The following is a 27,144-nucleotide window of genomic DNA, read 5'->3' as shown; positions in this document are numbered from 1 at the left end:
GAACTTTGTCACAAAGGAATCTATAAATGTTCTAAAATTATCCTAAAACATTTAAAATAAGTCAAATTTGTTTTTCATGGACAGTGACAGGCATATTGTATGTTAGCTTCTACATACTGACTCTTTAAAAACAAATTTTTTTTGTAGTTGTAGATGGACAGCATGCCTTTATTTTGTTTGTATATATTTATGTGGTGCTAAGAATCGAACCCAGTGCCTCACACATGCTAGGCAAGCACTTTGCCACTGAGCTATAGTCCCAGGCCCATGTATATACTGACTCTTACTGAGTTATTTCCCACTTAGACATATCTCATGTTTTTTATTGGAGGTCAGACAAGAACTGGGCAAGGGATGCTAATGGCAGTTGAGGAGACTTTCTTCTTCAGTTTTAGGGTAATTTTAAATAAGTCAGCCCTAAGTATACATAATTCCAGAACATATTCTGAATTGTGAAATGAAGAATTTTTAATTCAGTAATATGAAAAAATGAATGTTGTTGCCTGGAACTTGGTCTGAAATAGGGCCACTAGCTGGCAGCATTATATAAAATAAAAATAATTTCTGTAAAGGTCTAAATTATTATTTTATGCATGAATAACCAGCTTATCCTTCTCAAACATTTTTTTTCCCCTGTCTTCTCTCCACACATCCCCAAATTGCTTTCCCATTAACAAATGAAGAAGTTGAATGTTAAAGACATTATTTTCCACTGCTGTCTATTGTTTGGTAGGAAGGTTTGATATTTTGGAATGAGACATACCTACATTTGAATCCTGGCTCTGAAATTCATCTGGATCAATTTAAATAATCCCTGTGTCCCTTAATTGTTTTCATTTCTTAAGACTGGATATAATACCGACGTGATTCTGCAATCTGCATTTGGGGTAAAATTGGGGGTTCATAACCCACTTCAATCTAATGTATGAAATATGATATGTCAAGAGCTTTGTAATGTTGTGAACAACCAATAAAAAAAAAAAAACCCAAAAAAGACTGGATATAATGTATAGAAAGTATAGAACACACTGTATTCCTTAGAGTTGACACTCAGTAAATGAAAAATATTATTACTGATGATGGGTACATCTCAAACTTCTTTTAGTTTTTTTCTAATAAAAAGATAATATTCATAAATATAATTTTATATATTTGTATTTTTAATATTTATATATTGATTAAAATAAGTTTAAATTTTAAAAAGATGCTGAGTTATTCTGATATTTTAAAGTGAAACTTTGTTGATTGAACTAACAAATGAGAACTAGTTAAAATTACCAAAATTATAGTTAATTACAATGTTTTGCATAAACAGGGTCTTTAAAACCTTGACTATGATTTGGGGTTGTACAGTGGTAGAGTGCTTACCTGATATGTGTGAGGCACTGGGTTCGATCCTCAGCACCACATAAAAAATAAAGATATTGTGTCCATCTACAACTAAAAAAAATATTTAAAATAAAAACAAAACCTGACTATATTACCAAGTGATATAAATAGTAATAAAAGCAAGATCTTTTAAAACATGCTTGGTATAACGTTTAAATTTACTGTCTTTATTTTAAAAGAAAAATCAGTACTGATGCTTTACTTAATTGGTAAAGCATAAATTGGTTAAGTCGTGCTCCAATAAAGTAAATATAGATTATAACTTTTATATGATCTTAGGCATAGCCAGGCACGGTGGTGCCTGTACGCTTGTAATCCCAGTGGCTCCTGAGTCTCAGCAAAGCAAGGTGCTAAGCAACTCAGTGAGACCCCATTTCTAAATAAAATTTACAATAGGTCTTGGGATGTGGTTCAGAGGTCGAGTGCCCCTGAGTTCAATCCCCAGTACCAAAAAATAAATAAATAAATAAATAAAATAAAATAAAATAAAATAAAATAAAATAAATAAAAGAAAAGAAAAAAAATCCTGGGCATGAAGTAATCATGGATTGAAAAAGCGATTTTTTTCCCTTGATGTCTCAAAAGTTTGATTTTATTATGCTAACAGTGGTATTGAGTTTGTGACTAGAAACCCCAGCAGAGGGCGCCACAATCATAATTCTCTCTCAGCACAGTGTAATTTATAGAATAAATATCTTGAATAATTGCTCTATGCTTTCATCATATATACATATGAAGATGTTTACATATTTACATTTGATTTTCCTAATATATTTAATATACTCACTAATTAATATAAAAATTGTATAAAGAATATCAATTCTTAAATTACTATCAAAATAGTATACTAAAGGATATTTGAAATAAGGAAAAAAAGTTTAATAGTATGAAAATTGATAAAATTACCTATTTATTTCAGAAATATGTTTCCAGGTTGATATTATTCTTGATGATAATAGAACAGATAATTAAGATATTTTAGGGTCACAGAAACCTGATGTGTGTATATGATGAAGATATTATTTTCAAGGTTTAGTAGAACTATTATTCTAAATTTAAAAATCATGTTATGATTATACTCATTGTAAAATTCAAAGACAAAATGATCAGTTTTATTTCCAGAATTTTCCATGCCTTAACCAAAATGATTTGGAAAAATCTTTGTAGTTTTTGGAAAATAAATGAAATATCTTATTTTATTATTTCTTGATATATTTAAAAATAAAATATTCTTTATATTTACTTTTAGAAGTATTTTTAAGCATCTGATCTCAAAATGACTTATATTTTTGAGATATCCCTTCACTGCTTGAGTATTTTTGAATCTTGTAGGAAGAAATTAGAGTGAATTTCATACAGATTCAATAATTTCTGCATAACAATTTATTGCTGTATAGTATATGACCTCAACCTTATTTTTGGATATTTTAATTTGCTGTTTTGAAAAACAACCTATTTCAAAATTCAGCTTCCCTTTTGCTTATCTTTAGGGATAGATATGCATATTTTGTTCTTTAGTTTTCACTATTTGAGAACCTACTTCTTTCTAAGATATCAAAGCTGCACTGCAGAGAGGATGTGCCTGCTATTCATTCATCATGCCTAGAAAAAGATGCCATCGAGCTACCTAGGGAAAAGTATAGGATGACATCCTTCACCTCAAGTGAGGTACTGACTGCTTCTGTGTTTCAATTGACATGTCACTCAGATACCTCAGGAAACAAGAGAGTGCTCTGTTTGTGAGCTTTGCAGCAGCTCTCTGGCTTCTGTTTTCTCTGTAGGTAGAATTTCCTTTCCAGCCAGTCTCTCTGACCTCTAATTGGAGAAGCTCCATTATGCTTGTCTCTCCTAAAGCCATTTTCTCTTCTCCAAAGTTGTCTCTTTTCTCAGCTGAACTGAATTTTTAAAAGTTTGATTCTCCTCAGGGCTATTTAATCCAAATTTATTATAATATCTAATACAATTGTTTGTTATTTATAAAATCTCATCTGTGCTCAAGGGAATAAAAGCTTCATTTGTACAATTTTTAAAGCTTCTCATCCATTGTTTGATTGCAGGTACAGATGAGTTTCTAATCCTCAATTTATTGTATATTATATACATATTTGGTGAATATTAGACATATATATTGACTTCTTAGCTTTTAAAGGCTTACAAACTTATATGGATAAACTATGTATCAAATATATTATGTTTATTATATAATACAAAATATACACAATATATATAATATATACATTATATAAAATATACACTATACATTACATATGGTATACATCACATATAATATATATTACATATTTCATACATATAATTAGTTTATAAGCTTTAAAGGCTAGGAAGTCAACAGTTGTGTATCATTACAACAGCTTGGTATTAATAAGGATAACTTGGCTAATGTTGCTGCTTAAATTTGGGGAATGAATTGGCAAAATCTCTTTTGCCATTCTTTCAAAAATTTTTTCTCCTGACTGGGCTACATGATAGGATCATGCAGTTAATTGGTATCTTGTGTCTCCTGGACTAATTTGTAGGCCCTTTCCCTTTATACTTTTACATGTGACAATGATGATTTTTTCCCCCTAGTGAACTCTGTGGCTCACCTGGACTTTTATTTTTTATTTTTTTTTATTTTTTAAAAAATATTTTTATTTTATTTTTATGTGGTGTTGAGGATCGAACCCAGCACCCCGAGCATGCCAGGCGAGAGGGCTACCGCTTGAGCCATATCCCCAGCCTCATCTGGACTTTTAATGCACATAACTGTAATCTTTGCTTGATAGCAGAGCCTGTTTTGTGATGTATCTAAAACTGAATTCTTTTGGACTAATAATCACATATTACTGAAGGAAAGATTCTTATTAAAATAAGAAGCATTTTCTCTTTCTAAATCTACATTTAAGAAACCAAAGACAGCAATCTATTAGGAAATATAATCCAGGTTTTTAGTTTTTCTATTTCATTGTTATTGTGTTGTATAGTTACAGTCTATAATATTAGTGGGATTATCAAACCTTCAAGAATGCCACTTGGATTTAGAAAGGTTTTCCTCTTTCAAAAAAAAATATATACAAATACACATACATGGATGTACTTATCTCTTTTTACATATATGCTTTATAATCTCTCTATATATATGTAAAACTTGAGATACAATAGACAAATTGGTAATTATTTTTATGAAATATATGTAGACAAAGATATATTCTCATTGTTGTATAAAGAGCTTTTATGAATCAATAACAAAATGATAGACTGTAAAATCTATAAGAAAAAGACAAACATAGCCAAAAATTAGGAACAAGTATTTCACAAAATAAATACTAATGCTTTATAAATACATCAATGATTAATTTTCTAGTAATTAATTAAAACAGGTATAATTTTGTATATCAGATTGGTAAAGGTGACAAAAGCAATAATCAATGATCACTGTAAGGAGATGGACATGCTCATGTACTTGATGGAAGGGTAAATTGATTCTACTTTTTCAGATGTAGTCTTGAAGTATCTTCCAGCATTTTAAATATCTATAGTTTTTACTAATAATTCCCTTTCTAAAGAGATAATGAAACCATTATACAAAGCTATGTACATAGGGATTCATTGCAGCATAATGAATAGCTGGAAAAAATGTAAATATTTAATTTTAGGTGACTAGCTAATTATGGATACTTCCTTCAATGGAATGCTATCTAGGTTTTGAAGATCTATAAAACATAGTAGGTTAAAAATTAAGTACAAAAACTATGGTCTTATTTCTGAAAAATATGTGTACAATTAAGTATATGAGTAGTTATGGTTATATATAAACTGTGTCTTGATGGTCAGTGTTTTATTTGGGTTTCTGGTGATTTGTACTTTTTTCTTTATACTTTACTATTTGAATTTTTATGACATGTATGCTTTTATAACTAGAAAAAAACCAATGTTACTTTCATTGTGCAAAAATAGTCATTAACATCCAAACTGAGTGTTAATATTTTTGATTAAATCTGTAAATTGCTTAGGATAGCAGTATAATGGAGCAATTCATTTAGCAGTCAAAAATAGAAAACATTTTGATTTGAAATAGTACTTTTGTCCAAGGAGTTCACAGTGTGGTGTGGATTTGGAAGTCTCCCTATATACTTTATAAATCTTCCTATATACTTATAAGAAATAAGAGCTCGAATAATTTTAGCTCTATATTAGATCGAGGTGGAATACAAAGAGTACAAAAGTAGTCAGTGGCAGATTGTTGAGCTTTGGGCATAATTTGTAAGTTCTGTTAGAAAATAAATTTATAAGGTCATCAGTGTGTTACATGGTTAGGATGCATGGTAGTCAGCAGACTTGAAGTTAGAGGAGACCTCAAAGCCAGTAGGGAATTAAGTGGTAGTATGAGCTCTGGCACTGAGTTTGGCTTTTGGTCCCTGTTTAGAATCACAACATAGCTGTAATCTTGGATTTCTCATTATATGAGAAAATATTAGGTTAGGTTAGGTTGGTAGATAGAAGTTTCCATAGCCATGTTTCATGATTTCCATAGTTTCCAGGCAAGACTGTTTTTTTTTCTTTTTGTTCAGTGTGGGTAAACATTACCCTGCCCATCACAGACTTTTGCATTTGTTATTACTATTCAAGTAGGAAAGAATAGTTAGAGGATATTTCTTTTTAATGCATTTTTTACATTTTTATTTGAAATAAAAAGTGATGGAGTTGGAATGGTTCTTTTGATAATAGAAGATGATTCTGTTGTGGAAAAAAAAAGACTGAAATAAACTTTAACATTCTTTCTAGATTTATATGATCTGACCGGTGCAATAGTACTCAAAAGTAGTTTATATTTTTGTCATAAACCTACTAGTTGTTCCCCCCTTTATATGTCCTATTTTAGGTTCCTCCATTTTAGCAGAAGATATGCCAAGCAAATGGTTTTTTTTTTTCCCCTAAGCAAATATGATCAGTATTCCTCTCTCTACCTTTTAAATGGCTGCCATTACTTCTTCATTCCTTACAGTATTGGTCGGAGACTTTGTAAATATCCTATTGAATAACCTTAACTTTGCAAGGAGTGAAGAAACTGATACCCAGAACAAGATTAAAGGTTTAGTAAGTAGTCACATAAGAATTCAGAAATATTGTACTGTATTTTTTGAAGGTTATGTCTTTCCAAAATGAAGAGAAATGAATTTTAAAAGTTCATGATGAGAACTGAAAACTTTTAAGTGGTAACTTGGAAGGCTAGAAAATAACTTCAGCAAATGGAAAATAATTTTGTGCAGTGAGTTGTGTCTCAGAGGAGACTGATTAAAGGTCACTGGAAAATGGGCTCTCTAGGGTTTCTGAAAGGTAGTTGACAATCTAATGGAGTGGGGATTTGGGGAGTGAGGATAGTGGGAAAAGAATGCATTTTCTTTTCTTTTAGTAGTCTTAAACCAAATGTGAGTTTTATTTCAGTTTTTTTTGAAAAATACTTCCTTTTGTAACAATACAATAGTAATAATGATTTGTATTTTTACATAACCTTTTATGGCCATAGAGATATTTTAAAATTGTTACATAAATACAAGTCACACAAAGAGCTCACCTAAAAGGATATTCTTGTTTTAGCAAGATCTTTGTTTTGATTATTGACAGACCTTCCACAGAGAATTGTTGTGGCTATTTGGACATTTGTATGGCTTATGTCTATTCTTATGAATGCTTGATGTGAAATAATTATTTGATTGATTGTGGCTCATCTTTTTTTTTATATTCTTTCCTGTCTTCTGTAACTTTCCACTCTGAACCCTGCATCTGAATATTTGCATTGTGTCCTGGGGAGGTGAAAGGAATGAAGAAAAGTTTCAAATAGTCCTGTGTGTCTAAGTCTGAAAATGTAATAATCCACAATTATGTATATTGTGGATGCTTCGTGTGCTCACATTCTGCTTGTTCTAGTAGCCTGGTCAGGTGGAACCTTTGCTGTGGGTGGTGAAATTCATGGTTTGACCTACTCTTTGCCCTTTTAGGTTGTTGACTTCTGTGTCATTGCCATTTCCCAAGAGTTCCTGACAATTGACATCATTTAATTTCTGAATGAAAGGAGTGTAGAACTCAGGCTTATAACTAAAATATGTATGTGTGGGTGTGTATAGGTATACATATATACTTACACACATACCTGTGTACATAAAGTATCATTTTTAATTATGTGATAAGCAAAGAAAAACCAATTGAATTGTATTAATCTTGGATTTTTAAAAAATATAACTATTTGATCACTTAAATCAGAATTTAATGGGGATTGGTGAATTGTCGATATGTATAATTGGGAAATGTGTGTATTTGTGAAAAATATAAGTTCTTTGCTTCTGCTTATTCTCCGGCTTCCTTTAAAAGATAAATTATAATAATAAGAAGTATGTGTGTGGGGAAGAGGATTGATTCATATTGCCTATTGTGATCCTTTCTTAAGTTCTACAGATTTGTAGTTAGTATTGTGTAATTTAGTGATTATATACCATTTGTATTAGGTATTTGTTCATCATTTTCTCCCAAAATAAAATATAATACCCCTGATTGCAGGCACTGTGTCTTATACTTCTACAATATTTATAAAACCTGTGGTTCAGTCTCAGATAGTGTTAAAAGTCCATTTAAACCAGGTGTGGTGATATAGGTCTGTAATCCCAGCGGGTACACTCTTGTAATCCCAGAAGCTCAGGAGGCTGAGGCAGGAGGATTGCAAATTCAAAGCCAGTCTCAGCAATTTAGTGAGACACCCTGTCTCTAAATAAAATTTTTTTAAAAAGCTGGGGATCTGGCCCAGTGTTAAGCACCCCTGGGCTCAATCCTGGGTTATCCCTCCCCTCAAAAAAAAAAAAAAATCATTCAATTGAAAGTATTTTCAAGTAACTTGAGTATTTTTACTTTTCTTGAGTAAGTGATGTGAAAGCAACACACAATTTTTACCAAGTTTTCTTACTATTTCCCTTTTTCCCATATCTAATCCACTGCCATCCCGTGATACTGCTGATTCTACCTCTTAAATATATAACAGTCACATGCAAAAAAACCTCAGAAAACAATCCTAATTCTTTTATTTATCATAAGTCTCCTCTTTCTTTTAAGCCCCTTTCCCCTCTTCTTCTCTGTTATAGAATTGAGGAATAAGCCTGTTAAGTCAGGGTCTTCCTTGGAGGATGTGAGCCTGGGGTAGGCAGTTTCCCCAACCCCCATTTTCCCCTGGGTTGGGGAAAGTGGGGGTTGGGGAAACTAAGCAGACCAGGTCCTTTTAGTTAGGGTGACCGTACATCCTTGTTTGCCTAGCATAATCTCAGGTGTTCGTATCTATCAAAAGTGTTCCAGTTTGGATGAATAATTATATGTGTGTGTTTAGAAGATAAGGGAAGAAAGATTGGAAGCTTCCATTAATTATGTATATCCAGGCATACTTCTTTATCCTACCATAGTACCTTGTTCAGGGCTTGACTCAAGAGGTATTCAGTGAGTATGCATTGATTCTTTTGAATTCCTAGTCACAATCAAATGAATTCATTTATTCTATACAAGTGTATTTGTAGTTGATGAATTTTTTTTTTTTTATGTAACAGTTAAATCTAGGTCTCAATTTTAGAGGGCATATATGACGGGCCCAGTAAAACTAACAGAAAATGAATTTAGAATACATGCATGTTTTGTGTAACTAATGCAATAATTGAAAAAAAAATCATGATTTTAAAGTAAAGAAAATTCATATAAAAACCCAAATTTCCTGTTCTCTTAAAGAAAGAAAATTATCTAGTGGCCTCTGAGTAGTCTAAGCTTACCTAATTGATAGTCATCTAGAAGTGAGCAGTTTCTTTATTTTACCTTGACCCACACCACTCTACCTGTGGACATTTGAATTTGTAACTCTGATGCTACTATATATTTGGAAGCATTTAAGACACATTTGTCATTGTGTGTTTTTCAGTTCATTATCTACCTAAAAGTAATCAATTCTCATTAATAATTTTTAAAATGAAATGAGTAATTTTTTGTGAGGGAGACCCTGGGCATTGAACCCAGGGGTGTTCTAACACTGAGCTACATCCCCAGCCCTTTTAAATTTTATCTTATGAGAAGATCTTGCTTTTTATTTAATTTTGAGAGAAGATCTTGCTAAATTGCTGAGGCTGGTCTTGAACTTGTGATCTTCCTGCCTCAGCCTCCTGAGTAGCTGGGATTACAAGTATGCACCACTGCATCCAGCTTATAAATTCTTCTGATAAGTCATATTTATTTATTTCAAGTTCTAATTTTTTTATTGGTTGTTCAAAACATTACAAAGCTCATGACATATCATCTTCCATACATTTGATTCAAGTGGGTTATGAACTCCCCTTTTTTACCCCAAATACAAGTCTGATAAGTCATTTTTAATTTAATATGTTAATAGCTAATCTTTGGTAAACATTTTTCCCCACACTCTACAAATAGCAACAACTGTTAACAAATATTTGTATTATTTTGTTTAATAAAATTTAAGCTATTTTAAATATTTTTCAATAGCCAATATTTTTAAGAAAACATGATTTTGAAGCATTCATTGGAATTAAAATTATGAAGTGTTTTAAAAATTCAAACAAATATAGAGGTACAGAAGAAATTTTAATATTTGTTGAGTATTTGTGTATATGTGCATGCATACATATGTGTTTACATATGTATTGTGTATATATATATATAAATGTTTTATATATATAATACATAAACTATATAGTTCACTTTATCCTCATTTGCTTCTTATTTGTAGATTGGAAAAAGAAAGAGCAATCTCAACAAGTGTGTATTAAGTACCTATTAAAAATGCTGTCCTGCATTTTCAATTCTCAAATGATTTCTCAACTTTGAACTACTACAAAGGAATAAAACATTCTTTCTACACATGTTGAAGAAACTACTGTGTATTAGAATCTGGATAAATATCTCAGTGTCTGATACATCCAGGTACTTGGATGGTTTCTGTGAACTGTGTCTTATATCTCATCATCAAACATCTTTCTAGAATCATTTAAAATAACTACATTGCTTCACCAATGAAGAATTCCCTGCTGACAATTTTTAGAATATTGGCAAAAATGACCTGAGTTACTCTAATGACATTAAATAGAAATTTAATGGCTTGAACATGTTGTCTTAGGATATGATTTTATTTGGACTTTTTAAGGTGTAATGTATTTTCAGTTAAAATAGCTATATATAGACCATCAGTTTCATGTTCTTGAAGTCTTTTCTGAAACCAGTCTGGTCTCCAAATCTCGTACAAGACTTTCATCTCGAACTTTCCCTTCACTATTATCCTGAGGATTCATTACATCTCTTGTTTTGGATCTCATTCCTAAATCCCATGGATTTTTGTTTGTTTGTTTGCTCCATTATCTATAGGACTATAAACTCTAGTAACTTCCCAAGAAAGTAAGGGAAAGCAATAAGTAATTTTTTGTGTGACTTTGTGATAATTTGGTTGGATATAAAATGATACAATTTCAAATAACTCTTCAAAATTTTATGGTAATGCATAATACCTTCTAGTGTTGAATTTGAGAATCTAATTCTGTTATAATTTTTTATCATTTTTAATCATTGTTAATTTTCTCTGGAGCCTTATAGAGTCTTTTTTTATTCTCGGTGCTCTAAAATTTTATGATACAATATCATGGTATGGCTCTGTTTTCAAACATTGCATGGATACTTTTAGTTTAGAAAATTATATTTTTTGGTTCTGGAAAATGTTTTTAAATTATTTTCTTAATGATTTCTTCTTCTCTCTTTTATTTCTGTTGTCTCTTTCTGGAACTTTTTATTTTTTTAATGTTGTATATCCTGGGTAGGTTTTAAAAATTCTCTTTTGTTTTGCAGTTTTTTGACTTTTTCTTTACTCTCTGAGGGTACTTCCATAATTTTATCTTTGGACCTTTCTATTGAGATTTTTATTTCTGTGTTTACGCCTATAACTGTTTTTTTTTCCCCCTTTTTCTTAGTCCCCAACCACCTTGCCTTACCCTGGCATTCATTTCATGTTTTTGGATTGCTTCTTTTACCTTTTTGAAGATATTACTGAAGGTTTTTTTTTTCTTTTGTCTTAATAGTCTCTGTTTCCTTAAAGTTACTTATTTTGTTTGTTTTCTTTGGTTTCTGCCTTTTATAATAGAAGCTTTCATCAAATATCAGATGATCTTTAAGAGCCGTGTACTATGAAACTGACTTGAAGCTACAGTAGTACTAGAATATGTTGACAGAAGGTTTCTCTATTTAATTTCTTAATGATCTTGTCAAATCTATATTTAAGTAGACCACATATTGATCTTTCAAATCTATATTAGAAAAAAATTTCCAATTTAGATGTATGGAAACAAGTCAGTAAGACTGCAACAATTTTAGAAATTATTTCTTATTTCTGATTTTTTTTTTTTGAACCCAGGGGTGCTTAAACAATGAGCCACATCCCCACCATTTTATTTTTTATTTAAAGACAGGGTCTTGCTAAATTGCTTAGAGCCTTGCTAAATTGCTGAGGCTGGCTTTGAACTTAAAATCCTCCTCCTGCTGGGAGGATCCTGAGCCACTGGGATTTGATTTCTGAGTTCTTTAGCCTGTAAGATTCAGCTCAAATGTTATCTCCTCTATAAAACTTTTCCTGATTCTGCTAAGCTGTAGTTCACTGGTCCTTCCTATGTGTACCTGTAGACTTATAAAATTTAAAATGCCACTAGAACATAAGATTATATTATAATGGCATCTAAGTCACTTATTAGACTGTAAATTCCTAGAGGATTTACCACTGAGCTACATCTCCAGCTCTTTGTATTTTTAATTTTGAGATAGATTCTCACTAAATTGCTGAGAATCTTGCTAAGTTGCTGAAGCTATTTCTGAACTTACAATCCTCCTGCCTCAGCCTCCTGAGTCTGTGGAATTATAGGCATGTACCACTGTGCTTGATGGGTTTGCAGTTTTATTTGTGTGTGTACAGTGCCTGGCATATAGTATATACTCAATAAGAACTCTGTGGATTAATGAACTTAATCTTCTAAAAAGAAAACTGTAATTTAGGCTGGGGTTGTAGCTCAGTGGTAGAGTGTTTGCCTCTCATGTGAAATACTGGGTTTGATCCTCAGCACCACATAAAAATAAATAAATAAAATGAAGGTATTGTGTCCATCTACAACTAAAAAATAAATAAAGAAAGAAAACCACAATTTTGGTACTGAGGATTGAACCCAGGGGCACTTGACCACATTCCTAGCCCTGTTTTGTATTTTATTTCGAGGCAGGGTCTCACTGAGTTGTTTAGCACCTCACTTTTGTTGAGGCTGGCTTTGAATTTGTGATCCTCCTGCCTTGGTCTCCTCGGCCACAGTGCCCGGCCCAAAACCACAATTTAAATAAGTAAATTAGTATATGAGTCTTTATTTTATAACATGTTCACTGTACAAAATAATTTAGTTTATAATTGTTTTATATAGCTCATGTCTTTAGTGCATTTGAAATTCATTCATTTCATGGCTTTTTCTTTTCTTTCTGGGAATACATTCATATTAGTATCATTTTTACATAAATGTGTATGCAAACACATTTTATCTTGTCCTCCTTTACTTATAAAATATAGTTTTGTTACACATTGGTGATGTTTTTCCCTCCAAATATCTTTCTACAGGAGAATACTAAGTGGTTATTCATTTAGTTTTTTTAGTTGGTATATTTTAAGCAACTGGTGCCAAAATACATTCAAATTGCATGTCCTGTTCCTCATAAATTGCTTTCTTTGCTTAAGTTTCTCACTCAGACCACCAGCAATCTTTTAGGTACTTTTCCTACCTGCTAATGGTAGCTTTCATTGATTTACTTATTGCAACTCTTTTCTTTCTCTTTGGTTCTTTCATTTAATATATCTCTATGTCTGCCTGATACTGTTTTCTTTTCAAAGTTTTTTTTTGGATGATCTTTCCTGGTCTCTTTTTCTACTGTTTTAGATGCCTTGATTCTGTTTCTCCTTTGCAAAGAGCTTAATGGAAGGAGGAAGTGAATATTATAAGGGACTTTTTGAAGAAGTTTTATATAGCATATTAAAAAGCATATAGATTCTGGTTGTTACTATGTAACTCGTGTTCCAAAAAAATTTTTGTAAATGTTTGGAGCCATTCTTAGAGACTATTAAAATGGGATTTGTTTCAGTTTCGTAGACAAGAGGAAAAAGGGAGCATTGAGATTTGGCATTTGTTAAATCAAATGATGGGTTAATGGGAGTTTATTATTTTCTATTGTTACTTTTATGTACACTAAAATTTTTACAAAGTTTAAAAAATTAAGAATAATTTTTCAGTCCTTTTGACGTAGCAATCTCATTTTTTGGTTTTATCCTCCAGTACATAAGGGTACACATATAAAGATATTAATTACAACATTATTTGAATTGTAAAGGAAAATAGTCTGGAAACAGTTTGACACATCTACTCCCATCACCAATGGAATTGCTGGGTAAATTATGGTGTATCCATCAATGGATTATTTTGTAGTAATTTAAAAAATGAACTGAATTATATGCTGTATTCTGGAGAGGTATTCAAGATGGTATTGTTCAGTGGGTTGAATAATGTGTATGATGGAATTCCACTTTTATATTAAAAAACCCTGTGAATATGGAAAAAGCTGTGAAAATATATAGACCAAATTATCAGTATTAGTTTTTCTCAGGAAATTGAGAACCAAAGGGATAGGGTAGAGGAAAATTATCTTCTTATTAATCTTTGCATTGTTGAATTTGTTTTGAGTATATGCTATTTTGGGGAAAATGTAATAAAGATTTTTAAAATATATATAAATGAAATATTTTAAAAGTGTCAGTTTATCTATGGTAATAAAATCTCCTTTTTAAAAATTTAATGAAAGCATATACGAATAGGGAACCAAATAATAAATTAGATTATAAAAAGTTGCCTTCAAACAAAATAAATGAATTGATAAGTAATGCCTCTGGAATATATATTGAACTCTGACTATTCCCAAACTTCCAATAGAAATTACTTGGTGACAGTTGGAAGAATTTGGCCTTCTGTGTATTAACTAAGTAGGCCCTAAAAATTCAACTGTGCCAAATTTAAGCTTTTTTGTAATGATAATTGAACCAATAAATAAAGATAAATGAGGCCTGTTGATAAAGTGTCCCATTTTCAACAGGCCTCATTTAACTTAAAACTGGAGTGCATAGATATATTAGTTAAGGTTCCTTGGCTGTCATCAATAGAAACTGAGTCTGGCTTACTTAGTCAAAAAATAAATGTGTTGGAAAGAGCAGGTAATAGAATTCAAGTTTCACTTGACAGCTGGGCATTTCACTTCATGTTTTAGATTGCCTTTAATTCTATTCCCTTTTTTTGAGTATTGCATTGAAAGTTCCTAGCCAAGCACCTTTGTTATCTTGCCTTTTATGGATTAAATTTAGTTAATTTTTTAAAAATTGCAATCTTAAAGGGAAACTTACACAGTGTCTGTTTTTTAAATTGTGCTCTAATAAGTGGTGAGTTTGGAGTTATAATTAGTTTGATTCATCTTAAGAGGTATTATCCTTCAAATATTTATGGATAGGCTCAACTTACATGTATTATTTTAGATTTGTCATCTTTGAGTTTCTTTTAATGTCTCATCAGGGTCTTTGTGTCTATTTAGCTTGTTTTTAATGTGTTTATCTTTTTTGTTTCTTGTTTTAATGGTAAGTTTCCCATGGAGATTAATTGTAAATGCTTTTTAATGTTAAATTATAATTGCATACCTTGCTATTCTTTATAATTTCTATCTACTAGAACACACTGATTTTACATTATTATGATTTTTTAAATCTGTGGAACACATTCTTCCAGAGATTTCTCCTTTAGAAATAACATACTATTTTTACCATGTTTTTAAAGTAAGTTTTTTGTCTGTTTCCCAATGCCTCTTTTAAGAGGATAAATCTCATAATTATAGTTCTGCAATATATTTTATAGATAAATTTACATATAACATTTATGTAAAATTTTTCATTTTGGGAAACCTAGAGTTCTTTCCTATGTATTAGATGTATGGAACACTTTGACTTATATAGGGTACATTACGTTTATTACAGAATCTGGCTCATTTTCCTTCTTTCTCTGCTTGGAGGCCAAGTGTTAACTGGCAGTAGGGGTGAACAGTAAGTGATATGTTTGGGGTGAACCTGGTTTTCCTTCCTTTCCTTTTGCTGGAACCAGGATTTAGGCTTGAATATGGGTAGAAACTGGGATAGGGGAAGTAGGTGCATCTGGGATTCAATTTTCTGCTTTATAGCTGGGAATGTTGTTATTTACCAAGAGGTAGGGAGATTAAGAAAATTATATATATTTAATATTTATTTCAGTTTTCGGTGGACCAACATCTTTATTTTATTTTATTTTTATGTGGTGCTGAGGCAAATTATTATATTGAGAATAATCTGGGTCAAGTTTTTTTGATATCAACAAAAGAGAGAGGGAATTACATATGAGGAAAGGGAAAAGTAATTACATATGAGGAAAGCTAAAGTAAATGTTGTGCTGTTAGACTGGAAATGGAGACATTAGTGTGAACTCATTGCTAGATAGATTAGATAGCTTAGATAGATAGACAGACGTGTTTATAGTGAGAGAGAAGGTAGAGCTTTTCCTAGCTCTGTCTTGGTCTGTTAACTGAGCACACTACAACTCAGATCTTGGTTTGTAAATATCATTCTTCACTAAAAAGCACCAGAGCCCTCTGAAGAAATGTCTGACTCTGGGGTTGGGTATTTCATGCCATAAAGTAAAAAAATATTTAAAGAGTGATTGACGTATGCCTGAACGATATAGGAACTGACTTGAAGGAGTTAGTATTGATCAAGTTTGAAACAATTTGAGCATCAGAATAAATGACAGAACAAATTGTAACCCTTTGGGCAAAATAGAATTCTATGAATCCATGCTAATATTAATAAATATAAAATAGGGAAAAAAGAACTCTACCTATATTAGATTGTCATTTAATCAAGAACAGGCACTAGATAATTATAGAACCTCAGCACTAGTGATATTTTGGACAGGATAATTCTTTGTTTTGTGATGGTGGAGAGCAGGACCACTTCATGCATTGTAGCAGCATCTCTGACCTCTACCCACTAAGATGCCAGTAGCATGTCTCCCTATTCTCAACCCCTAGTTGTGAAAACCAAAACTATCTTTAGACATTGCCAAATGCCTCCTTTCTACCCCCATTAGAGAATCACTGGTCTAGAAGGAATGATATAATTGGAAAATTACTATTTGGTACCTATTGTAGTGATAACTGATTGAGGCATATATTGTCAGTGGTTACTAAAAAGAGTAGGTGGAAATTTGATGAGAAATAGGATATTAATCTCAAAGTAGATCTCCACAAGATATGAATTAACTCCTTTTAAATGGTAACTACAACATACTTATAATTAACTTTACAACAAGAAAACCACTTTAACAAAGTAATACAGATTAACATCACTAACAGGGCAAATCCACATCTTATGCTTTCTAAAACGATGCACTTGGGAGCTCAGTATTGCTTTTGTAGTGTTTCTGCCAAAAATCACAAGGAAAATCAGACAAACCCTAGACTGGGAGACATTCCACAAGGTAATTGGCCTATTAAAAAAATTTTAAAAAATATATATAAATCTCAAGATCATGAAGACTAAAGAGCTGTTCCAGATCGAAGAAGGCTAATAGATACATAAATTCTAAAAGTAATGTGATAATGGGTTGTACCATGGACCTACAAAGGACATTGTTGGGACAACTGGAGAAATTTGAAATTTGAACGGACTTTATAGATTAGATGGTAACATTGTGTCATGTTTATTTCTTGATTTTTTTTTAATTAAGCTACAGTTGTGTAAAAGAGTCTTTTTTTAATCATTCAGACACACCACTGTCATTTCCCTTTCGGGATATTTCAGTTGCTGTTCCCTGTTTCTCAATTCTCTAGAGGGGTGTCTCTGTTTCATTATTAAGCACTCAGCTGTCACATTTCAGACAGGCTATCTCAACTGCCCTATCTGAAGTCCTTAACCTTTCTAAAATCTAACACTTTGTTATTTCATTTATTATTCATCACATTTCCTGTTACTGTGATCACCTTATTTTTTTGTTTAATATCCAGGTCCCTCTGCTGAAAGGAGACTTATGGGGGTAGAGTCCTTCTCTGCGCTGCATTCTCAGTCCTAGAACAGTCCCTGATATTCAGTAGAATTTCAGTAAACATTTGACTTGGTGATTACACCTGTATCTATGTTAGCCAGTTGTCATGTAACCAATTTGGGTATGATAAGATGGATAAGAAGGCACTGTGGAAGTTAGTATCTAGTGAAAAAAAAAAACCCCAAAACCCAATGAGTTTTTATGTGGGAGTGGAAGCAGAAAGGAAAAGGGAAGGCTAAAGAAAGGGAGAAGAGAAATATAATTATGTAATATAACCTAAAATGGCTCATAGGAATTGCTTGGATTTGCTTAAAAACTTGGACTGAACATAGCTTCTCTAGGGCATATTTAGCCCAACCATTGAATTAATACCCGATGAATTGTTGGGACCTTATTCAATCTGCTTTCAGTGCCAGCTGGCTTTACTTTAAGGCTGTAAATAATCTTAAATCCTTTTAAGAAGTAGAGGCTAAAGATTGTTTAACATAGAACTAAAGGATGGGAATAATGTTGAGTAATTTTGATCTTAAAGCTCCTATTCCTTATGGTCTCTATTAATACATATTCATCTTCCCCCTCCCCCCGCAAATCAATTCTTATTAAATAGTCATGAAATTATTTTTGACATGGTAGCAATTCCTAGATTGCTATGAATGGAGACTTAACAAAAAGTAGTTAAGCTGCAAAATTATTGTCATTTATTTGACCAAGAACATGTAATTTTGTGGCCTTTCAAATAAGTATGTTGCATCTTTAAGGTAGATTTATACCAAAATCAAGGGAATGCTATCTATTACAATTAAGAACTTAAAATCTTGATCAGTTGGAAAATGTACTTTTCTATCTTATTGTCATTTTAATGTGCCTTCTCTTGAACCATCATTAGTTACATCTATGTTTAGAACTTAGGAGGTTGCCCCATAAAAGAGATTTCAGATATTCAAGTGAGGGTAGCAACATAGAACGTGATTTAGAAAGATAGGGATAGAAAAGTGGAATTTTCAGTGGTGTGTGATGAGTTGCTTTGTGACATAATGAATTGAGATATAAGCCATTTCCTTATTGCCCAATTGCATTTTCTGCTTTACTCCTAACTCTTTTTTCCTAGTAATTCAATATTAAGGATATAGTATATAATAAATCCTTTCTTACTGAATCACAGTGTGTGATAGATACAAGGATAGATAAGATCTTGACCTAGAGGGATTTTATGTTCTAAAAGGGCCCACAGGCAGGGAAACTAGATTACAATGTACTATAATGAGATAAAAGATATTTTGGGCTGGGTGTGGTGGTGCATGCTGTAATCCCAGGGATTTGGGAGGCTGAGGGAGGAGGATCAGCCTCAACAACTTAGTACAGTTCTAAATAAGTTAGCGAGACCCTGTTTCAAAAATAAAATATAAAAAGAGCTGAGGTTGTGGCTCAGTAGTAAAGTATCCTGGGTAAAATCCCTGGTACCAAAAAAAGTCTAGTAGATGGTAGATTCAGCAAAGTCTTCTAAGAAGGGTGTCATGAATAGTATTCAAGTAATAGAAATAGAGAATGACATGATATATATTTAAAATTTAAGAACAAAATTTTGTAGTACTAACTTTATAGGTATGATAGTGTCTGGAACAACTGAAAGGGGAGGCAAAAACACATGGTTTTTGCCATTTCTTGGTGGCAGGCACCATTCTAAGCTAATCTTACTTATTATGCTTTTTTATGTTTTTCTAGATTAGATTTGCTAATATTTTAAGGAATTAAATGGCCTATAGTTTAATGGCACAAATAACTCAATAAAGGATAATGTAGGACACTTTAATAGACAGGTGTTTTAGGAAGGTACAGAGAAGAGCTAGAAATTATCTACATTTTTTAAGGATTTGGTCTTTAATTTTGGTTTTTATATTTCTGGAGAAAAGTCTGAAACTCTTAGGGAATTTTGCAGTAGTTTCTTGTCATGTTCTGTCAGAGAATATTTTAAAAAATCAGGAATCTAGTAATTATATAAATGTCCTGACAAATTTAAGTGATTATCTTAGTATTAATAAGAAGTGGAAATATCTTTAGTTTAATAGGCAAGTGCAAGCCAGTTAAGGATCAGTATATTTCACAAGCCTCTTTACGTGATAGATAAGAATACTTTCATGTCTGTGAAAAACATGGAAGATCTTAAAATCAAGAGCTAAAATCAATTATGAAGTTCTAAGTCTATTCAAAAACCTAGATAGACTTAGATGACAGTCATTTCATTTAAATGTAACATAGTGTGATTTATTCAAAGCAATACTCCAGTTATGCATTCTTTAATTTGCCAAAAGACTAGTATAGTAACTTGGTATAATAACTTCATTAACAAGTGAAGGATTGCTGAGGCAAGGGGTAAATAATTACCTGATACTAATGGGTTGCAGAATATCCTAAGATTAAAGAGAGTTTTAAGAAGTTAAAAACAACAATTATGTTTAAGGATTAGTACATTCCTAAAAAATGAAGCAATTACTTTTTTGTGTGTGAAGTGTTTCATCATGTATAATAAAAATTAAAAAAAAGGAATCAATAATTCTACATAGTAAAGAACTTTTGTTTGAGATTTTCCTGATGTTGTTATATACTTTAATACAAAGAATCTAACTTTTTGAATACTTACCTTTATTATTGAGTTCTCAGAAATAACCTTAACTGTCAAACTCATTAATTAATTCCTACTAGTTAGGTTCTAAAGGTAGGAAATTGGATTGTTTTGTTTATAAAATGTTTCTCTTCTGCCGCAGTCTGGCTGCAGCAAAATAACTGGGGGGTGACGAGCAACTTGTGTACATTGATACAGCAGGAGTGGGAGCCGTTTATTGTAGGACAACAGAAGTATTTATACATTCCACACAGCTTATCTTAATTAACATAAACTAGATACAGCAGTCAACCAATAAGAAATCTCCACACTTAATGGCTCCGTGGTGCCACCTCACAAACCACTCCCCCTGGCAAAATGCCAGGCGCCATCCTGACTTGTTTACAGACTCTAACACTCTTATTTGAGCAAATATAATTTGAAATCTTTGTAGAAAATGATTTGTACATAATTCTCCTGTGCAGCCATATTGGTTAGCACAGGTTTATTCATGTTTAATAGTCTGGCTCAGAGTTCATTCATTCCTTCATTTATTACATGTTTGAGTGATTCCTATGTGCCAAGTACTACCCTAGGCATAGGATACAAAACAAACAAAAAAATACATGATCTTAATTTAAAAATTACATTTGGTTTTTAAGGTTTCTGAAGAATTAGCATCCAAGGAGATATATATTTTTTACTCAATTAAATTTTTAGATGATTGACCTTGAGCCTATTCTTTCAACTCTTTAGCTTTTTATTATTCTCATCTATAAAACCAGTGCATTTGAATTAGATGATCCAGGAGTTCCCTAAGAGATTTTAAAGATCTGTAATAATTTGTCAATGCCTCATTTTTTTTTTTTTTTGATACTGGGAATTGAATTCAGGGGCACTTAACTACTGAGCCACATCCCCACCCCTATTTTGTATTTTTATTTAGAGACAGGGTTTCACTGAGTTGCTTAGTGCCTCCTGTTGCTGAGGCTGGTTTTGATCCTTCTGCCTCAGCTTACTGCGTGGCTGGGATTACAGGTGTGCACCACTGCACTTGACTCATGTTTTTGATGAAGGGTTAAAACTTTAAAATAGTAAGTTCTGGATAGCTGACTTCTTTTTCACATTTTATTAATTAGTATATTTAAAGTGCAAATGAATATTGCCTTAGAAAAGGTAATATGGCTACTCTTTATTATATATTTTGTTCTTTTCCCAAGTTTTGTTCCAAGGTTTTTATTTGTTTTTTGCTTTTTTTCTAGTGCTGGGCCTTGAATCCAGGGCCTCTTGCGTGCTAGGCAAGTGTTCTACCAATGAGCTACGCCCTTAGCAACCATATATTTTTCTTTCTTTTTTTTAAAAAAAATATTTAGTGTTGATGGACCTTTATTTTATTCATTTACTTATATGCGGTGCTGAGAATTGAACCCAATGCTTCACACCTGTGAGGCAAGCGCTCTACCACTGAGCCAAAACCCCAGCCCCCCATACATTTTTTAAAAATTCCATTCATTAAACAGTTTTTAAATGGTTTCTGCCAGTTGCCTCTGTCTTTTAAAAATCATCATTCAAATTAGTCTTTTACTGTCATCAATCAAGGTAATCTTTAAATTTTTTTCTATTGTCATCTTTCAATTTCAGCTGAATCTTTTAACCTATTGTCTTTTATTAATGTCTTTAACATTATGAAGAAATTTTGGCTTTGGCTACATAACTAATGAAGACTTATCATGAACATTCTTTTAAAATTGTTTTCTTTAGCATTCAATGTGGATTTTCACTTAATCCTTCATAATTTTTCTGCCAGGACTCTTAGAGGTTAAAGGCAAGTAGCTGAGTAACAATGGCATATAAAATGAACCACAAGGAGATGGAACTACTGCTTGTCATGAGCATTAAATTCCAACTGACTAGATGAAGCAGTTGGTGACGATCTCTAAGGAATTTATCCATTTGTTCTGTGTATTCCCTGCATTACCTACATTCTGGGATAGCTTGCCTGTTTGATCAGTCTTGGGGGGTGTGAAGAGTTGATGTTCATCTTTTACTGACATAGTTAAAGCCATGACTATAGGAGTTTTTACTGAAGGATTTAGAAATTTCATTTGGGGGCCTTCAGGGTTAAAAGTTATTCTGGCCCGGAGTTTGGTGAGCAGATCTCTGCCCATCAATGGGGCCGGGCATTCTGGGATCACTAGGAAGGAGTGATGGACTTTTCCTTTCCCCAGGTCCATGGTCCTTTTAGTTGTCCAAGCCTGATATTTACTGCCGTTAGCCCCTTGAACTAGAGACCTTTTAGTTGATAGAGGGCCCAATGGGGCCTTAAGGGCTGAGTATACTGCCCCTGTATCCACTTCAAAGTTTACTGGGGTCCCCTCCACTTCAAAAGTTACTTTGAGCTCGGGGAGGGGATCCGAGCCCCAACTTTCTTAGTCATCCTCCAGAGTTTGAATGGCTGGCTGGCGTGGCTGTTTCTTTCTAGGGCACTCTTTGGCCCAGTGTCCTTTTTCTCTACAGTAGGCACATTGATCTGAGGCCAGAGGTGGCTTCTGGCATGGGCCCAGGTATCCCTTTCTGTCTCCCTGTCTCTTAACTTCTGGCCTATTTGTTGTTGTAACCAGGACCTTAGTCAATGCCTCAGTCTGTCTTTTGCTTCTTTCATCCTCCCTTTGCTCCCTTTCTTTCTCCCTCCTTTGTTCCTTCTCTTCCTCAGTTTCTCTCTTATAGTATACCTTCTCGGCTTCTCTGACTAAATCTCTCAAAGTCATATCTTGTAATCTAAGCGTTGTAATTTTCTTTTAATATGCAGGGCAGCTAGCCCAATAAAGGCCATCATAACAGATGCCTTTTGATCCTCTGCCTGAGGATCAAAAGGAGTATATTTCCTATATGCCTCCATAATTTTTTCCAGAAACATAGAGGGAGATTCATTAGGCCCTTGAATGATCTCTCTTACCTTGGCCAAATTAGTTGGCCGTCTAGCGGCTGCTCGGAGACCCGCTATTAGAGCCTGGTGATAAGTGGACAGATGCTCCCTACCTTTAAAGGTGTTGGGGTCCCAGTTGGGTCGGTTCAAGGGGAAGTTGTGTCGGTCGCCCATCTGGTCCGAGGATATTTTTTTCTAGCTTCTAGGAGGGTTCTCTTTTGTTCCTCTGTCATGAAGAGAGTCCCTAGGAGTTGTTGGCAGTCATCCCAAGTAGGCTGGTGTGAAAACGTCGGCAGGTTCTTTGAGTTCTTTTAGCTGGGTCAGTTTCTTCCGGGGAGGAGGGGCTATGTGTGCCATGGGGGAGTCATCTGGAGGGCACTGGGCCAACTCAGCTTCCTCCAATGGTGGAGAGGCTGAGTCAGCAGCAGGGGAATCATTTAGAGGGTGTTGGGGGTTGGGGGACGAGGGCAGGGGATAAGGAGGGGGAGGAGAGTCCAGTAGAGTCAAATCTTGAGATTTAGGGAGAACAGAGGGTGGAGAAGGAGGAGTAGGAGGAGCAGAGGGTTTGAAAGACAGAATCGTGGGGGAAGGAGTAGGAGCGGGGGCAGGGACAAGGAAAGCCTTCACCCATGGAGAAGGAGATTTGCAGAGGTCCTGCCAAGTTAAGATATACGGCTGTTGATCTGGATGGCTATGTGGTCCCGGCTGAAAGACAAAGACAATATCTCTGACTTTTCAAATTAGTGCGAAGTAGAAAGATCCTTCTGGGGGCCATCTGACTCCAAAGGTGGGCCATTCTGAGGCACAGAGAGTCTGCCAGGTCCGGTGTTTTACAGAAAAAGAAAGATTTTAAGCCCTTAAGCGGACTTCAGTCCAGTGATCAAGGGTCAGGGACAGAGGCGTGGAATGGCTCTGTCCCATAATGAAAGTTACTTGAATAAAGACAGGGACAATACAAACGTGACACAAACATGGACACACACAGTAAACGTATAACATAAGTTCAGAGGCAAAGATTAAAAACAGTGAATTCAACCTGAGAGAAAGAATTGCCGGCAAGACCAGATGGGTTGGCAGCAGAATATACCAGATGAGGGCACTTCCGTCCCTCCCAGATGAGAGCACCTTCGTCTCTCCCAGAGTCTCTCAAGGCGTCCCTTGAAAGACGTGGCCTGTGGCTTCAGGGACACATCTGTCCACCGCCGCCAGGGGAGCTCACGCTCCCCGCTGACAACCACACTCTGCCAACCCAAACCAAAAAACCAGAAGGCTTTGAGAGCTCACGCTCTCTGCTGAGCCAAAAAACCAGAAGGCTCTGAGAGCTTACGCTCTCCGCTGAGCCAAAAACCAGACTGAGCGATCGCAAAGGAAAAACAAGGAGGAGAAGAAGAAAAGGCGCCTTACTTACCCCCCTAAAGGAGTCTTGTTGAGGTCTCCCTGTCCGGCGATGCGCAGTTCCCGGCCAACACACCAAATGTAACTTCTCTCCCTGCCCTCTCCAAGGAAAATATATAAGCTCTGCTTAAGCTGTTCTCAAGGCTCTATCTCTCTTTGCTATAGAGAGCTCTGGGCCCTAGCATGCTGGTCTCCAAATAAACCCTCCCTTCTGCTGTTGCATAAGACAGTCTCTTGTGGTCTCTTCCTCCGACGTTTCGCCGGACCCTTACATTTACAGACAGTGGGGGCTTCAATATTTGTTGAGCAAATGAATGAGTAATCAAAATAATGGGTAACAGAACTTTGTTTTAGAACCATCAGAATGTATACTTAAATTATATGCTCTGAAGATCATGAAAAAGGAATTTAGAAACAAACTGTTGCTGTTTTTTTTTCTTTTTCATTCTGTAATATTCACAATTTTTAAAACTCCTTTTATATGTATTTAACTATATGTGTTATCTTCATTACTTACTCATAATATCAACATTTATAAGCTAGGAAATTATTTCAAATATACAGATAGGTACAGAGAATATGACCGTCCACATTTAACCAATGTCAAGATTTTGCCATGTTTGCTTAAACATTTTAAGAAGCAAAGTATTTCAGTACATTTATAATCACCTTTGTAACCCTCTTTTTTTAAAATACCTTTATTTTTATGTGGTGCTGAGGATGGAACCCGGGCCCCGCCCGTGCCAGGCGAGGGCTCTACAGCTGAGCCACAATCCCAGCCCCCCTTTGTAACCCTCTTGATCTCATTTTCTGCCTTCCTCTCACTCCACCAATATATGACCCTTACCAGAAATTGATACATAAATCTTCTGGACCCTGTATTTATATTTCATGTATCTTACTCTTTCACTGTTTGGTTTTACATATCCAGTATGGATTTTGGGGATTGCTATCATTAAGCTAATATTTTAAAGATGTTGGGAGTTTCTACTTGGCTGATGTACTTTGGCTCTTCAGGCCAAATACTGATATTTAATGGAAAAAAATGAGATTCAAGACTCAGACTTACTATACAATGAGAGATTTATGTCATGTAACTTTTAAATCTCCTGTACTAAATGAGTGATATAAGTCTGAGCTTGTGTAGCTCAATGGTTATAGAAAGGCTTACTCGGGCCTATATTCTCTGAGTTTGAACCTAGATTCCAGCATATCTTAGTTGTGTGACCTTAAAAAATTTGTTTACTCTCTCCAAGACTGAGTTTTCTTATCTGTTAAATAATAGGATAATAACCATTATTATGTACAGATGTGATAATTAAATGAGATCTTGCATATAAAGTGCTCGTCCCAGGACCTGGCACATAGAAAGCTCTCATTAAATTTTGGCTATTTTAATTTTGTGTCTGATTAAGTTCTTTAACAAATCTTAAATGTTCTTAGTTTTTTGTTACTCTGCTGAATTCTATTAGGTGACTATTTTAAAATCAATACATTTTATTTAGTTACTTGCAACTGCTAGATGAAGTTACTTCTAACTGGATAACTCCTCCTATAACTATTTTATACTGAAGTAAATAAGCACTAATTCAAAGAACAAGAAATTCCCTCAAAATATCCTAAAAATTCAATTTGGAAAGTAGTTTAAAAATAAGTTAACGAAACTAATGATGCTATCCATCCTGTACAGTTCTCTGGAAGCTGATTACAAGTACTAAATAGTTGTATATTCTCTTATTTTTTACTTGTGTGAGTATGTGCATTAAAGTCATAGTGTACATTGTTCATATGCTTGATTTTTTCCTCATCTTAAAACCTAAGGTTAGGGCTGGAGATGTAGCTCAGTTGTTGGAGTGCTTGCCTCACATGCATAAGATCCTGGGTTCAATCCCCAGCACCACAAAACAAACAGAACAAAAACAAAAAACCAAATGGATCCATGGGAAATATATACAGTTTATACATTTGTTGAATTGAAATCACAGCACAAACAGATCCACTGTTTTGTTTCTTTAAACAGCAGGTAAAATGAAGGAGCTGGGCATACTAGTGTGTGCCTGTTGTCCCAACCACATGGTAGTCTGAGGCAGGATGATTGCTTGACAGCCCAGGAGTTTGAGGCCATCCTAAGAAACATAATGAGAACCCCCGTCATTAAAAAAAAAAAAAAAAAAGAAAAATTAAGATGTTGATTTAAAAGATTCGTAGTTAAAACAAGTTATAGTTGGAAATATGGAATCATTGTGTTCTAAAAGACATGATTTAGTCTTTAATCACACAATTAATAAATTTTAGACTTCATTAAATATATTTCCAGGCTGGAAATGAAGCTAATTGGTAGAGAGTTTGTCTAGCATATGTAACACCCTGGGTTTGATCCCTGGCACCCCAAAGAATGAATAAATGAGTTCAATTTTGTAAAAGCAATGATTCCACATTTCTTCAAGTGGCTGCCATAGAATGGAAATTGAAATCCCTGGTTGGGAAGTGTGCTAGAAATCATAGTGTTCCTTTCCCAAGTATTTTGCATCCTCTTATATGTATATTCAGTATTTCATATCTAACCCATATGTATATATCTATATTTATGTGTGTGTATACACACACACACGTTTCTACATCTTATT

The 27,144-nt window shown here is 33.8% G+C and overlaps 1 protein-coding gene across 2 annotated transcripts in view; it reads left to right on the top strand.

The window, feature by feature from the left end:
• The window catches only part of CAMKMT (calmodulin-lysine N-methyltransferase), a 406,855-nt gene that overhangs the window by 46,180 nt on the left and 333,531 nt on the right, over positions 1–27,144 (top strand). The gene's annotated exons all lie outside the window — the stretch shown is intronic.

Source organism: Spermophilus citellus (genome assembly GCF_964194105.1).
Source record: "Spermophilus citellus genome assembly, chromosome: 13".
In the NCBI taxonomy this organism is placed as follows: domain Eukaryota; kingdom Metazoa; phylum Chordata; class Mammalia; order Rodentia; family Sciuridae; genus Spermophilus; species Spermophilus citellus.
This window is presented reverse-complemented; position numbering and strand designations above follow the sequence as displayed.